Here is a 14,745-nt window from a genome sequence, read left to right as displayed (position 1 = left end):
AAAAGTGTTATCAGATTTAGGAGAAACAGCATGGATTGAACTAGAGATAGGATTAAAGGCTTTTGCAGTATCCCTAAAAATTAACATAAGATTTGTTCTTTGTTGTCTAGATTTACATCAAGATTAACTGCAGCGTGTCCTACAGATGGTTCTTATTCTAAAGTATGTGTTTATTTATTTTCAGTCCCTACTTTTCATCTGTCTTGAATTAATAAACTTCTCCAGGTTTAGAAGATCCATTCGGGTTAGTTTCCATATACTTGCTGCAGTCTAGATTTTGGTGCCCAGAAAAAGGAAGAGTTAAAAAGTAACATTCCTTTATAGGAACCTTGCCTTAACAAGCTCTGTTCTATCTGTGTTAGTGTTATATATACACATTTGAATGTATTGATCTTAAAATGCTATGTTCTTAAATATGGTTAAAAATGTCATTTCGAACTTCCCATGAACTTCATGGGTGTCCAAGGAAACAAAAGAAAAAAATGTCTCTGTTCAGCTTTCCTCATCTTTCTGACCAAAGGAATTGGAGAAAGAAACATTGGATTCGTTTCTCTCTGATTGCTTACTTTTTGGCTATGGAGCCCTTTTTAAGGGATGCAATGTTCTTGGATCGGACAGATTTGGTTGGGAAAGCAGAAGCCACTCAAGATATAGTTAGTGGAAAGAAAATTAATATCAAGAATTTGAGCTAGATAACTATTGGAAGAGCTGCAAAAGCAAGGATCTGAAAAGGCTCTTTCAGGAGATCTGTAAGTATAGGATTTCATGGAAGCCCCCAACAATGATTTTAGTTGCCAGTAGAGATGAAATAGGACCACAGTGAAATGCCCATAACATAAGTGAGCCACACTTCATCTATTTTCCTCTCCAGATCTTTTCTTCGTCTCCCCTTCCCTGCTTTCTGTCCCAGGACACCGACTTGAATGAACTGCACTGGAGGTCCTCCTTGTCCTCCCGTTTCCAGTGGGATTTGGCCCATGAAGAGTACCAGTAGATTAGGGGTGGGGAGAAGAGTGACATTAAGAGAATTATTCTCCTGCCTCCCTTCTTTCAAGCTTACTTCAGAAAGTCTGTGTCCTATGGCTACAGGTCCTTTCTCCCAACATCTTCTTTTCAGGTTGTGGTAACTATTCCCTTTTCTCATCCTTTAAGGCTGAGGGATGATAAGAGCTCTTATTTGCCCCAGGATCCTGCACCATCCCTTATAATTCCACTATGTCTTGCAACATCTTTGTAAATACTCCTTTAGTAGATAAACACTCCTTGAATTATTCTACCATGAGCATACCAACTGCTTCCTGGTGGGAACCTGGCTGATATGGTATTTCATACTATAAGTGGACCCAAGAAATGATCTTTAAAGATGGGTGTCAGGATTTGGGTGATTCACATTTGAAGGAGCTCAGGGATAACCTCCTGGCCAGGATAAAAGGGACATGAGTAATCTATGGCATGTGGTAGAATCTCCCTTCCTCACATTGTCATTTTCCTCTTTGGGCCTCAGCAAGCGTAAATGGGAATTAGGAGCCATAAACATATAAATAAGAACATGGGATTGGAAGGCCCCATGGCAACTTGGAATGCTTTCCTCCTCTCCTGAGGTTGCATATCTGGAAGTATGCCTGCAGAGTTTCAGCCCCAAATTAAATGCTCAGTCCCTGCAGATCTCTCACCCTAAAACAGGGACACTGGTGGAAAGAAGTGGGACCATGAGATCTGGTGTCTTCGACACTTGGGAAAATACGGGCTGAGACTGAGATCTTTAATCTCCATCTTCCCCTGAAATTCCCAGGCATGCTGGAGGAAGGGCCTTCTCTTTCTTTCAGTCCTCCTCTGAATTAAAGTTACCATATCGCAGGCAGTTGCCTCAGGAGCTAATACTGATTTATCCCCCCAGGGCCCTCGCTGACTACTCACTGCCTTTGATCTGCCTTAATAATTAAATACCAACAAAGCCCTAAGAAGTAAAATTATCAACAATGGCTAAGTAAAATATTTCAAAATATTTGATAAAATAAAATAAAGATAAATATGTCCTTTAAGACTACACTATCTTTGGGTTTTCAAAATGGTCATTGGGTAACACAATGCTTCCCCTTTCACCCTGTAAAAGAAAGGACCATAAAAGTAATCAGGCTTGCCTAAAAATTCTACAAATATTAACTAATTCAAAGCTGTTTTGAAAGGTTTTGTCTACCATACTTAATATATATTTAAAAAACTGATAATTCAAAGAAAGCTTGACTTTTTAGTAAATATGTGGATGTAAATGATCTTTTAATGATTGAATATTTTTCAAATTAAAAAATAAAACATATTCCTATTTCAGCTCAAAGATAGGTATATAACAGTCACCAAAGCAATTTGTTTCCGGGATTCTCACTTTAAAAACTTTTTTTTTCTCTCCTCTCTCCTCTCTCTCTCTCTCTCTCTGTCTCTCTCTGTCTCTCTTTGTTTTGCTGTTGTTGTTCATTTAAAGTCTGAATAAACATTAGGGGTATGATTCAATAACATGACAATCATCAGAAGCCTGTTATTTCAGTCTTTCTTTAGATTCAATAACCAAAGCATATCCCCTTGACTAAGAGTGATACAGGAATAGAAAAACTTAAGGAAACCAGAGCTGATTTAGTTTTAAAATTCCAAATAAGCTTAATGGTTTCCCATATTATACAAATTCTTCTATTGACAAAATGCCTGAGTACTTTTTGGCCAGGTGTCAAATTATGAAATAGTGTTGCTTTCTCCATTCACATGCAACTGCTCAGCATTGCAATGCTCTAAAGCTGGATAACTTCTTCTTTTACAGGAAGAAGAATCCCATGATTATTTAGCTTATCTCAGGGAACATTCCATACCTTGTACAGATTTCCTAGATTGAGACTCTCTTGGACAATTCTGATTTACTTCTGTTTATGAATGTTTGATTCTTAAATTTTTTTTTCCAAGTAGGTTATTTTATCAGGCATGAATTTTTCTTAAAATTTAAGTGTCTCACAGAATTAAGTCAATTTAGGTAGCTAAATTAGTTGCTATTGCTCAGACCTGCCTTCTGGAGGAAAAAAAAAAGGTAGAAGACTATTTATACTTAAGGGGATATAAGATTTTACGTTAGTCCATCGCTTTGAAATGCTTGAGTTATTGAAATTTCGTGACTGCTACAGAAACCCTTAGAAAATGAATGACAAACTAAACAAATTGGAGCTTCTTTGCTATCATTTAAGGAGATTGTCATGATAAAGGAATGTACCAAAAAAGCTTCATGATATGACTTATAATAGCAAAATAAATATAAAATAAATTAAAAATTTTTAGTTAAAAAACTTAGCAAAAATAAATTAGCCTAGATTCTACTCTCTTAGAAGCTGAGATGACCAATTATGCAGGAGACTCAAATGATACCTCTAGCTTTATCGCCAATAGGTAAAACCGTATTTCCAAAATGCCTAGCTAAGCAGCCTTTGCATGATCTGAAGCCTGGAGATCTGAGCTTCTGAAAAAGGCATCAGAAAAAAAAAAAACCTGCCCTTAAACCTCAACAGAAAAAAAACTTAAAGGTACTGTTAACAATTGGTACTGCAGTAAAATTCCAAGGTGTTGATCCTTGGAGTCACGTTTCTCAAATTGAAATATATACAGCAATTCCTTCTGACTACTGGACTTCCATTCTAGCAGGAGACCCTAAATTGATGATTTTTAGGAATTCTGAAGCTGTTGACTATATAAAGTGGACAACCTCTGCCCAAAATGACAAACTGCTGACTACAAAAGTTGGCAGTTTCTGCTCAAAACAATGGAACCAGATTAATTCTCTGATTTTTCAGCACTTCTTCCCTTTACCACCAATCTTGCTTATTGTTGTTTTTTGTCATTCTCTATTTACCAACTAAAAGTTCTCAATAGGACCATCATCTCTACCCTTTTACTTTTGGTCCTTCTTTTCTGCCAATTAAGAAAGATCAGAAGTCTCAGGTGGTGTCTTTTGCTTACACTGTATCTACTGCTCTGATTTAACTGACTACTGACAACATTTAATAGCCATGCTTTTAAACGCTTCAGAAGTAGATTCACTTTCACAGGTACCTCTTGGCACTTATGTTGACTTCATACATCACAAACTTCAGGCTAATGAAAATTAGACTTTGACTTCATGTCAACAAATGCTTCTGCTAATGTTATTACCATCCCATCAGTAAAATCTTATTCATCAGGAATGAGATCTATTTTAGGGCCATCCTTGTTACAGTAGTCAGTTAGTTTTCTTGAGAGATGCCACAAACTGTTTTCAGAAACTCTTTGTACTCCAGGAAATTGCCCATCTTGAGGGACAGAAATTGATTTACTTCTTATGTAAGATGATATTATTAATCTCAATGCAGTCAGTGTCCCACTAGGTTACCACTTCTTACGTGGACATCAAGCTTACTCCCACCTGTCACATCCCAACTTATCCTGCGTTTTCAGGATAACTGTTTGAGATTTTCAGATTTTTATAATTGGCAACCTCCAATGGATTATGTTTCCCTGAAAGAAATACTCAGAAACCTCTCCAAAGAGGCAAACACAGGCTACTTAGGAAAACTAGAGTGAATGACTGACTCTTTGTGCGTATTGCAGGGTAATACAATTGGAAAAAGTATTCCAATGCTGGAAGACAAAATAAATGACACAAATTCTATCTGTAAGCCCAAAAAATAATTTTAAATCTAAATTTATTATCAGAGTTGTCATGGTTAATCACATAGGTCTTAATTTATACTTAGCTACCCAAAAGGGAAAAAATTATTCTATAGCAAACACTTTTTTTTGTTCCTGTGATGTTATAATTCAAGTAGAGTAGTGCATTACTAGTCTAAAGAAAAAACAAAAGCCACCTGATTCTCTAAAACAAACTCAGATGGATTCTGGGAAATATTTTTATTACCTGGATTTTATAATTTTGCCCCTGATTTTGAGATTTTGTTTTTGGATTTTTTTGTTTGTTTTGTTTGTTTGTTTTGTTGTTGTTGCTGTTTTGTTTGTTTTTACAAACAGAAATATTGTATTTAGCTATTTTTAGAGGGAAAAATGTTGCCCATATTGTAACTGAAGCTGGTGGGGTAAGCCATACCAAATCCAATTGTTTTGAGAAACAAGAATACATCATGAAGACATTTTAGCTTGATGTGGTGAGGATAGAAGCTAGATTGTAATGGTTTGAAGAGTCATTGGGGAGTTAGAAAGTGGAAAGCAAAGTCTAGACTGCTTTTTCAAAAAATGTTATTTTGAAGGAATGTGCGAAAGAGAAATCTAGAGATGTGAGTTATGGAGATGGGAATGCCATCCAGTGCCCAGTTGTGGGGTTAGCCATCAATAAGAGAGAACCACATCTGGTAACACATGAGGAAAGAGGTCTGTCTAAAGAATGGGGATGGTATAGGCAGGTTGTGGGCAAGATAAATGGAACAAGAAGTAGGTACTTAGGACATCACTGTTTTGTCTGTGAATTAGGTATTGAGATTATCTGCTGAGACTGAAGGTAAAAGGAAAAGGATAGAAGGTTTAAAAAATAAATGGAAAACAGATGTTGAGGAATGGAAGAGGTAAGTGAGGGCACACAGAAGTTTTTTCTGAGGAGCCTCAAATGCTGTCTTCTATTGGAAACTGAATTTGTAAGGGAATCAATGTGCAGGATTATATATATATCTCTAGTAGGACTCAGAAGTAGCTATTGTTTAGGAAAAGAGAAAGTGAGTTGGTGGAGTGATGCAACTGAGATTATGTTTTATACACATGTGGTAAAATGACAAGGGACGGAGTAAGTCATCAATTAGACAAGAATACATTTAAAGAGACGGGCCATTGGATCTGAGGTATCAAAGGCATGGACAGCTTGATGATTCATTTAGGGAACTGTACTATGTTTGTGAGGCCTCCAGCAGAAATTTCCAGTGAGCAAAAGAATGAAGATATAACATGAAGCAGAATAGAAATGTCCGGTAGACACTGAGAAACCTGAAGAATTTGAATCTGCTATAAAAGTCAGCAATGCAAACGTAGTGAAGGAAAGTGAAGGAAAGAAGGAAGAAAGTGAAGGAACACAGAGTTGATGGGAGAGTGACATTTCAGTTAAGGGAAAGCAGTATTCAGTCATATGGTAAATTTTGGTCTATGAAATGTAAACATTGCAACTAATTTTTTTTAAAAGGGAGAGCTCTAGAAATATGTTGTTTTGCCGATACTTTAAGTATCTTGCCCACACATTATGATTTTTAGAAAGTTAAATCATTTCCCTTAACTTCAGTTTCCTCATTTATAAAGTGGTGGCAATAATGCCTGCCTTGAAAGATTTAGGAAGAGGATTAAATAATATGGTAGGAAAGTGTATATCGTAATGACAAGCATAAAACCAATGTAAATTTGCCCTATATTTTCCATAATTAATACTCACATCATGTCGCTTAAGTATTTAAAAAAAGCAGTAGGTCCCAAATTAGAAAATAGCCAATATCATCTTTTCAATTTATCCCTATCAACAGAAACATAAATTTAAGAATAGGATAGTCGAATTGGAAAATTATGTAACTTAAAATGTCAGTGCCAACAGCAGGAATAATTTAGTTAAATGGGGCACTTGGGCTCTGACTGAAACACCAGGGAGCGAACCACCCCCGGAATCTCCACAACTTTCTCATATCTCCTTTACACCAGGCAAGGAAGTTGTGTGACTATGTGTGGGTGTTTAAATCAGAGCTTTGGAGGGCTTGGGTGTAACTGTCATGTTGCCAACTGATAACTTCCAAGGTACACATCTAGACTAGATCTCACTCTGGAACTGCTTGCCACACTTCTTCCCCTGGATATGGCTGTACGTATATTCGACATTGTCCAGAAATAAACTCAAACCCCAAACATGCTCTCAGTCTATATTTCCTACTGTTTTGGGGGACAACACCACACATTTAGATACCCCAAGCTAAAAATATCTCAATTTCAGTTTCGAATATTTTTTCCTCCCTCACCAAATACCCAATAATCTAAGATTTCCCAATTTTTTCTCAGTCTGATTACTCACTTTTCATCCCTACCATGGGTCTCAGAATCTCTCACATGGACCATTGCATATCTTTGCTACTCTAAGAGTCTCAAATTTAACCCATATCTGTGGCTGTATCTTTCTCCCTAGTCACCCATAAAACTTAAATGCAGGATCCTTATAAAGTTCCTGGTCCATGGCGAGTACTCAATAAACATTTGTTGAACTAAACAGAATTGAGGGAAAGTGGATAGTCTTTATCAAAGAGGAGACTCTGAGAGTTGCCGTTGGAGATGAAAACTCATCTCGATAGGGTGCCCCCAGACTGTATTTTCTTTCCCCTTTTTTAATTGAAGTATAGTTCACACACAATGTTACATCAGTTTCAAGTGTACAAATAGTGATTGGACAACTCTATACATTATGCTATGTTCACCATAAGTGTAGCTGCCATCTGTCACCGTATAACACTATTGCAATAGCATTGACCATATTCCCTATGATTTACTTTTTATTCCCCTGACTTACTCCATAACTGGAGTGTGAACCTCCCACTCTCCTTTACCCATGTTTTTCATCCCCCACCCCCACCTGGTAGCCATCAGTTTGTTTCTCTTAGTGGTATATGATAAAATACAGGAAGAAATATATAAGGTAGAAGGAACTAATCAGTTTGCAAGCAGAAATTAGAGAAAATAGACAAGACCCAAGACTTGCTGGGTTGAAAAATAAATCACCTCTCATCCCCTCTCTTCCAGCTGGTAAAAAATTCTCAATCAAATGAGGCCTGTGGATAAATACAAAATTGTGTGAGTGACTAGGCAACCCTTTGCTAAAGGGTATTGCTATACTTGTGCAATCTGGAAGAGGGGGACCTCTAAAAACTTTAAGAGTGTTCTCCCATTGCAGTCACCCACACAAACTAAATTCGAAATTTGGAAGTCATCAGCAGTAGGTAGTACATTAAGCCAAAGAACCGAATGAGATGGGCAGACAAAAAATGGCAGGTCAATGAATAAGGGGAATCAACACAGTCAAAGAGTTATAGCAGTTTGGATTCTCTAATCAGCAAGAAAATAGAAGATGGTAATCAGTATTGGCTTGCCGTTGAGATTTCAGAGGTGCTACTCTAGTTATTAGTGATGACATGAGAGTATGTGGCAAAGGGGGAAGCAGAGGAAAAGATGAGCAGATGTGAGGAGCCACAGCATGTGATGACTTCTTTGTGGTTGTTGACATCACCAGGAATGATAGTGGGCTTAGTGGTGGAGGGGAATCCCATGTTCTTCTGTTTTTATCCCTTGTTATATCAAGATCTGGGTGCTTTTGTTTTTGTCTCTGTCTCTTCTAAATGTCTTAGATTCTACAGAGAAATAGAAGAGATTTTAAAAAACAAGTTCTTAAACTATGGCAACTCATGAGGATTATTTTGGAAGACAATAAGCCCAAAAGATATAGGCATGAGAGAGACCAGAGCTAAGGAAGTCAGGTGGCAGATCTCTCAATTCAAGTATGTCCCCCCTTCTAGAGTGAGCTCTTCTGGAGAAGGAGGAATCTGAAAGTGAATGCTTGGGACATATCAACAAATGATCTAATATATGAGACCATATTCTTTCTAATGGATACATTTATCCATTAGAAATATTAGCATATTCTCCAGAAAACAATGGTGAAAACTAAATGAGAGGTAAAATAAAGTATTGCATATTTAGCTCTTATTCTGTTGCTAGAAATAAGTTTTTCTGGAGTCACTGAAAATTCATAGTCTCTACTGCAATCTTTTAAATTCAGCAGCAGAAACAGTTTGAGTAGGAATATATCTCTAACATCATTTCATACTTAATATTATATAGGTATATGTCCATACTTTTTTCCACAGTCACTGCACCAATTTACATTCCCACTAACAGTGCATGAGGGTTCCTTTTTGTCAACACCCTCATCACTTGTTATTTCTTGTCTTTTTTATTCTAGCTATTCTGACCAGTACAAGGTGAAATCTCATTGTGGTTGATTTGCATTTTTCTGATGATTAGTGATATTGAGCATCTTTTCCCTTGTCCGTTGGCCATCTCTAGTTCTTATTTGGAAAATGTCCTTTTAAGTCTTCTGCTCATTTTTAATTAGATTGGGGTTTTTTGGGGGGTTTCTTTTTGGTATTGGGTTGTATAAGTTCTTCATATATTTTTTATACTATATTTTGGATATTAACCCCTTATCAGATATATCATTTGCAAATATCTTCTCCCATTTATTAGGTTGCCTTTCTGTTTTGTTGATGGTTTCCTTCACTGTTCGAAAGCTTTCTATTTTGGTGTAGTCCCAATAATTAATTTTTGCTTTTATTCCCCCTGCCTGAGGAGACATATCTAGAGAAATTTTGCTAAGGCTTATGTCAAAGAAATTATCGCCTGTTTTCTTCTATAAGTTTTATGGTATCAGATCTCACATTTAGGTCTTTGATCTATTTTATTTTTGTGTGTGATGTAAACCAGTGGTCTAGTTTCATTCTTTTGTATGTAGCTGTCCAGTTTTCCCAGAACCATTTATTGAAGAGACTGTGTTTTCCCCACTGTATATTCTTGCCTCCTTTGTCATAGATTTAATCAACCACATAAGTATGGGTTGTTTCTGGCTGTCTGTTCTGTTCTATTGATCAATGTGTCTATGTTTATGCCAGTACCATACTATTTTTATTATTATAGGTTTTTTTTGTAAACAGTATGGGAGTTCTTCAGAAAATTAAAAGTAGAAATACCATATGATCCAGTAATTCTACTACTCGGTATTTACCAAAAAAACAAAAACTAAAGCATTTCATTTGAAAAGACAAATTTTGTCTTGAAAAAACAAAAACAACAACAACAAAAACAAAAGCATTTCATTGGAAAAGACATATGCACCCTTATGTTTATTGTAGCATTATTTATAATAGCCTAGATATGGAAGCAACCTGTGCCATTGACAGATGAATGGGGAAAAAAAGATGTGGTGTGTATCTATTTATCTATCTATTATCTATCTATCTATCTATCTATCTATCTATCTATCTATCATCTCTCATCTGTCTATCTATAGATAGATAAAAAAGAATGAGATCTTGTCATTGCACCATCATGGATGGAGCTAGAGGGTATTATGCTAAGAGAGATAAGTGAGATAGCAAAAGACAAATAGCATACGATTTCACCTACATGTGGAATCTAAAAAACAAAACAAATAGAAAAAACCAACAAACAGGAAGCAGAAACCCATAAATAAAAAGAACTAACTGATGATTGACATAAGGAAAGGAGGTAAGGGGATGCGCAAAATGGGAGAAGGGGAGTGGGAAGTACACACTTCTAATTATGGAATGAATAAGTCAAGGGGATGAAAGATACAGCATAGGAAATATAGTTAATGGTATTGTAATAGTGTTGTATGGTGACAGACTGTAGCTATACGTGTGGTGAATATAGCATAACGTAGACTCGTCAAATAACCACGTTGTATACCGGAAACTAATATAGCAGTTTTTCAACTGTACTTCAATTAAAAGTATATACATTATACGGGTCTACATTTTCATGCTGACTAGACCTAAGGAAAATGGTCCAACTTTTATTACTCAAGAAGATCCATTTTAACATCTCCAAATTACAAATATTTCCACAGAATCGCTCCATTTGTTGAAAAAATACAAAATGCTACTTAAAATGTTGTAATGCTTTCAAGTAAATTGGTACTTTAATAACCATAATAGTAACATACATATTTAATAGCAACATATATATGTATATATATGTAGGTATGTACGTATATATGTATATAGGCATATACAAATATATATATATACACATTTATACATATGTATATATACAAATATATATATAATATTAAAACCAATGTTTTTTGTGGTTAGGACATTTAAGTTAAGATCTATTCTAGAAAATTTCAAGTATAAAATATTGTTTACTATATTTACATTGCTGCAATTAGCTTTCCAGAACTTATTCATCTTGTATAACAGAAACTTTGTACCATCTCCCCATTTCATTATGTGAGGTGATGGATATGTTAATTATCTTGATTGTAGCTCTTATTTCACAATGTATATGTATGTCAAAATATCAAGTCATATATCTTACAGCTATTCCACTTTTGTCACTTATACTAGATAAGGATGGGGGGGAATTTAAAAAAATACATCAAATGTAGGCACTGCAGCATGAGGCCATGGAAAGAGGTGCTAACTGGGTGTCCATAAACCCATGCTCTGATTCCAGCTCTCCTATTAGTCTATCCAAAGAAGATGTTAGAGGTATTAGATAAGATCAAGCAGCTGATCTACTCCCTCTTTTGACTTTACTCATCATAGTCTATTTGGGACTTTGGCAGGTGATCACCTAGGATATTCTTCTTATTTTAGCAGTCATCTCTGTCTCCCAGCTATGTCTTTTTTTATTTCAGTTTGGCTCCTTCTAGGATATTCAAACCTCATTCCTCAGCTAAGAGTTATATGTAAAGGCATGACCTGTAACTTTCGATCAACAAAAGGTCAGTTATGATTTTATTTTTCTATAACTGTAAGTTTTCAATATCATAATGAATATAAATCACTTTTTTCTTTGTTGACATCATGTGAATGAGAAGAATCCATGTAGCTATGGTAGCTATTTAAAAAAACAAACAGACAAACAAAAACGCCTCTAAGGACGCCTGGGTGGCTCAGTTGGCTAAGCAATCGACTTTGGTTCAGTCATGTTTTCACAGACTGTGGGTTTGAGCCCTGCACCAGGCTCTGTGCTGACAGCTCAGAGCCAGGAGCTGGCTTCAGATTCTGTGTCTTCCTCTCTCTTTGCCCCTCCCCTGCTCACACACACTGTCTCTCTCTCTCTCTCTCTCTCTCTCTCTCTCTCTCTCTCTCAGATAAATAAACATTAAAAAAAGTTTTAAAAATTAAAAAAAAATCTTCTAATCCTCCATGGAAAATGCACATGGACAGTGCACAAAACTACTGTCTCCTCAGTTCTTTCTTCTTGCCTTTCTTCTTGAGCTTCTGTCTTTTAAAATGTACCCCCAGTATTGTCCAATTTGCTTCGTAGTTTTGACTTTCAACAGAAGAAACCAACACAAGCTTTTACATGGCCACAAACAATGAAAAGAGGTCATAAAAGAGGCACTCATTACCTTTCAGCGTAAGCATGGGGTGGGTTGTCATATGTGGAGAGAGTACATTCAAAAGGCTTAATGCTGTAGTTTCATGTGACACACTTTTGAGAACATGGGCCCCATCTTGCTCCATTGGCCGTAGGCAACCAAGGTAACGATGAGTGCTCAGTGGTGATTAGACCATGTAGTCCGTTAAGATAAAGATGAGCACTCAGTGGTTCTTTCCCACCAGGCCCTCCACCTCCACCCCTTTCCCTCTCTCTTTTTTGTGTGTACTTTCTTCTCTTTTTTTTTCATTGTTCAAGGTTTATTTGGTGTTTTACTTGGCATGACACTCTGATAGTTGGTTGCATTGTTTATATGTACATTTTCTTTTTATGCTATATGGCAATGTTTGCTAGCTCCTCTGACACATATAGTTCATACAATAAAATCCTTTAGAGCAGTTTTGCACTATTGGATCACTCCCTTTTCCTCCTCCACAAATGTCTATCTTATACTAGCATTTCAGAGATTTTTAGAGGAGGAGTGCTGGGGAAAAACTTGCTGAATAACAACCTGCTTTAGCTTGTGCTTGAAATTTCACTATTAGAAAGTCATTCTTCCATGTTAGGCAATTTTTATCCGGGTTATTTCTTTAAAGTATTAAACTAACTTGGGGCGCCTGGGTGGCTCAGTCAGCTGAGCAACAGACTTCGGCTCAGGTCACGATCTCACGGTTTGTGGTTTCGAGCCCTGCGTCAGTCTCTGTGCTGACAGCTCAGAGCCTAGAGCCTGTTTCTGATTCTGTGTCTCCCTCTCTCTCTGCCCCTCCCCCACTCATGCTTTGTCTCTCTCTGTCTCAGAAATAAGTAAAAACATTAAAAAAATTTTTTAAGTATTAAACTAACTTGACAGAACATTATGCAATTATGCATTGTCATAAGAAAACAATTTAAATTAGCTAAGCTACTGCCATGCTGCAAGTGACAACAAATGTTTTCTCTGGCAATAAGAGAATTAAAATTGTAATTAACTCTGCACTAATGGATTACAGTTCCTTTCTTGAGATAGCCCCGGGAGATAACTTTTTTTTTCCTATGTGATTGTGAATATTTCTCATAATGTTAAATTTCTGTTGCTTTCAGAGGAGCCAGGGTGGCTCAGTCGGTTAAGTGTCTGACTTTGGCTCAGGTCATGATCTCACGGTTTGTGAGTTCGAACCCCATGTCCGTCTCTGTGCTAAAAGGTCAGAGCCTGGAGTCTGCTTCAGATTCTTTATTTCCCTCTCTCTCTCTGCCCTTCCCCTGCTTCTCCCCCTACTCTCTATCTCTCTCAAAAATAAACATTAATTTTTTATTTTTATTTTTTTGCTTTCAAATAAATCAATATTTAGATTTTGGAGGGCCTATTTACCTGGTTTTCTGACTAACTTCAAGAAGACATGAAATACATTATACTACTGACCCTTGAAGAACAGGGTTTGAAATACATTTATACATGGATTTATTTTTAAAAGAATTAAGCACAGTACTCTAAATGTATTTTCTCTTCCTTATGATTTCCTTTTCTCTAGCTTACTTTATTATAAGAATGCTGTATATAATAGATATAACATACAAAGTATTTGTTAATCAACTTGATCGGCAAGGCTTCCAGCCAGCAGTTGGCTAGTAGTAGTTAAATTTGGGGGGAGTCGAAAGTTACACATGGAGATTTGCAGCTAAGCGGCAGCCTAAGGAGAAGGGGAAAGGGGTTGAGTAGGAGGTCTCTGTACCGTGGCCCATACAAAGCAAACTGCCCCAAATCCACCAGTGATAAAGCACCCAGGAAGCAACTGGCTACAAAAGCCATTCACAAGAGTGCTCCCTCTACCGGAGGGGTAAAGAAACCTCATTGTTACCGACCTAGTACTGTGGCACTCTGAAATTAGACATCATCAGATTCACAAACTTCCTTTCCAGCATTGGATGCGAGAAATTTCTCAGGACTTCAAAACAGATCTGTGCTTTTAGACTGAAGCTATTGGTGTTTTGCAGAAGGCAAGTGAAGCCTATCTGGTGGGCCTTTTTGAAGACACCGGCCTGTGTGCTACCCATGCCAAACACAGAACAATTGTGCCAAAAGACATCCAGCTAGCACACCACGTACGTGGAGAATATGATTAAGAATCCAGTATGGTGAAAAACCTTTCATTCCTTAAAAAAATTTTATTGGGGTGCCTGGGTGGCTCAGTCAGTTAAACGTCTGACTTTGACTCAGGTCATGATCTCGTGGTTGGAAGGTCCGAGCCCACACCCGGCTCTATGGTGACAGCCCAGAGTCTGGAGCCTGATTCAGATTCTGTGTCTCCCTCTCTCTGCCCCTCCCCATTTTGCACTCTATCTCTCTCCCTAAAAAATAAATAATACGCATTTTTTTTTTAATTTTGTCTTCTTTCTGTTATTGATAGTTCTGAATGTTAGGTATTTTTTTTCCATAGTGTCAAAAGATAACTAAGTATATGACTGCAAGTAGAAATATAGGGGACAGAAATCAGGTATTGGCAGCTTTTATATTTTCATGTGTGTGCGAATGTTTAATATAAATGTGGGGCC

General features: G+C 36.9%; 1 pseudogene; it reads left to right on the top strand.

Annotated features, from left to right (window-relative positions):
• Window positions 1–575: 575 nt before the first annotated feature.
• On the top strand, window positions 576–14,316 carry LOC102952349 (annotated as a pseudogene).
• The last annotated feature ends 429 nt before the right edge of the window (window positions 14,317–14,745 follow it).

The sequence above is a fragment of the Panthera tigris genome, chromosome B1, assembly GCF_018350195.1.
Source record: "Panthera tigris isolate Pti1 chromosome B1, P.tigris_Pti1_mat1.1, whole genome shotgun sequence".
Classification (NCBI taxonomy): domain Eukaryota; kingdom Metazoa; phylum Chordata; class Mammalia; order Carnivora; family Felidae; genus Panthera; species Panthera tigris.
The sequence above is the reverse complement of the archived record's forward strand: the minus strand, read 5'-3'. Positions and strand labels throughout refer to the sequence as shown.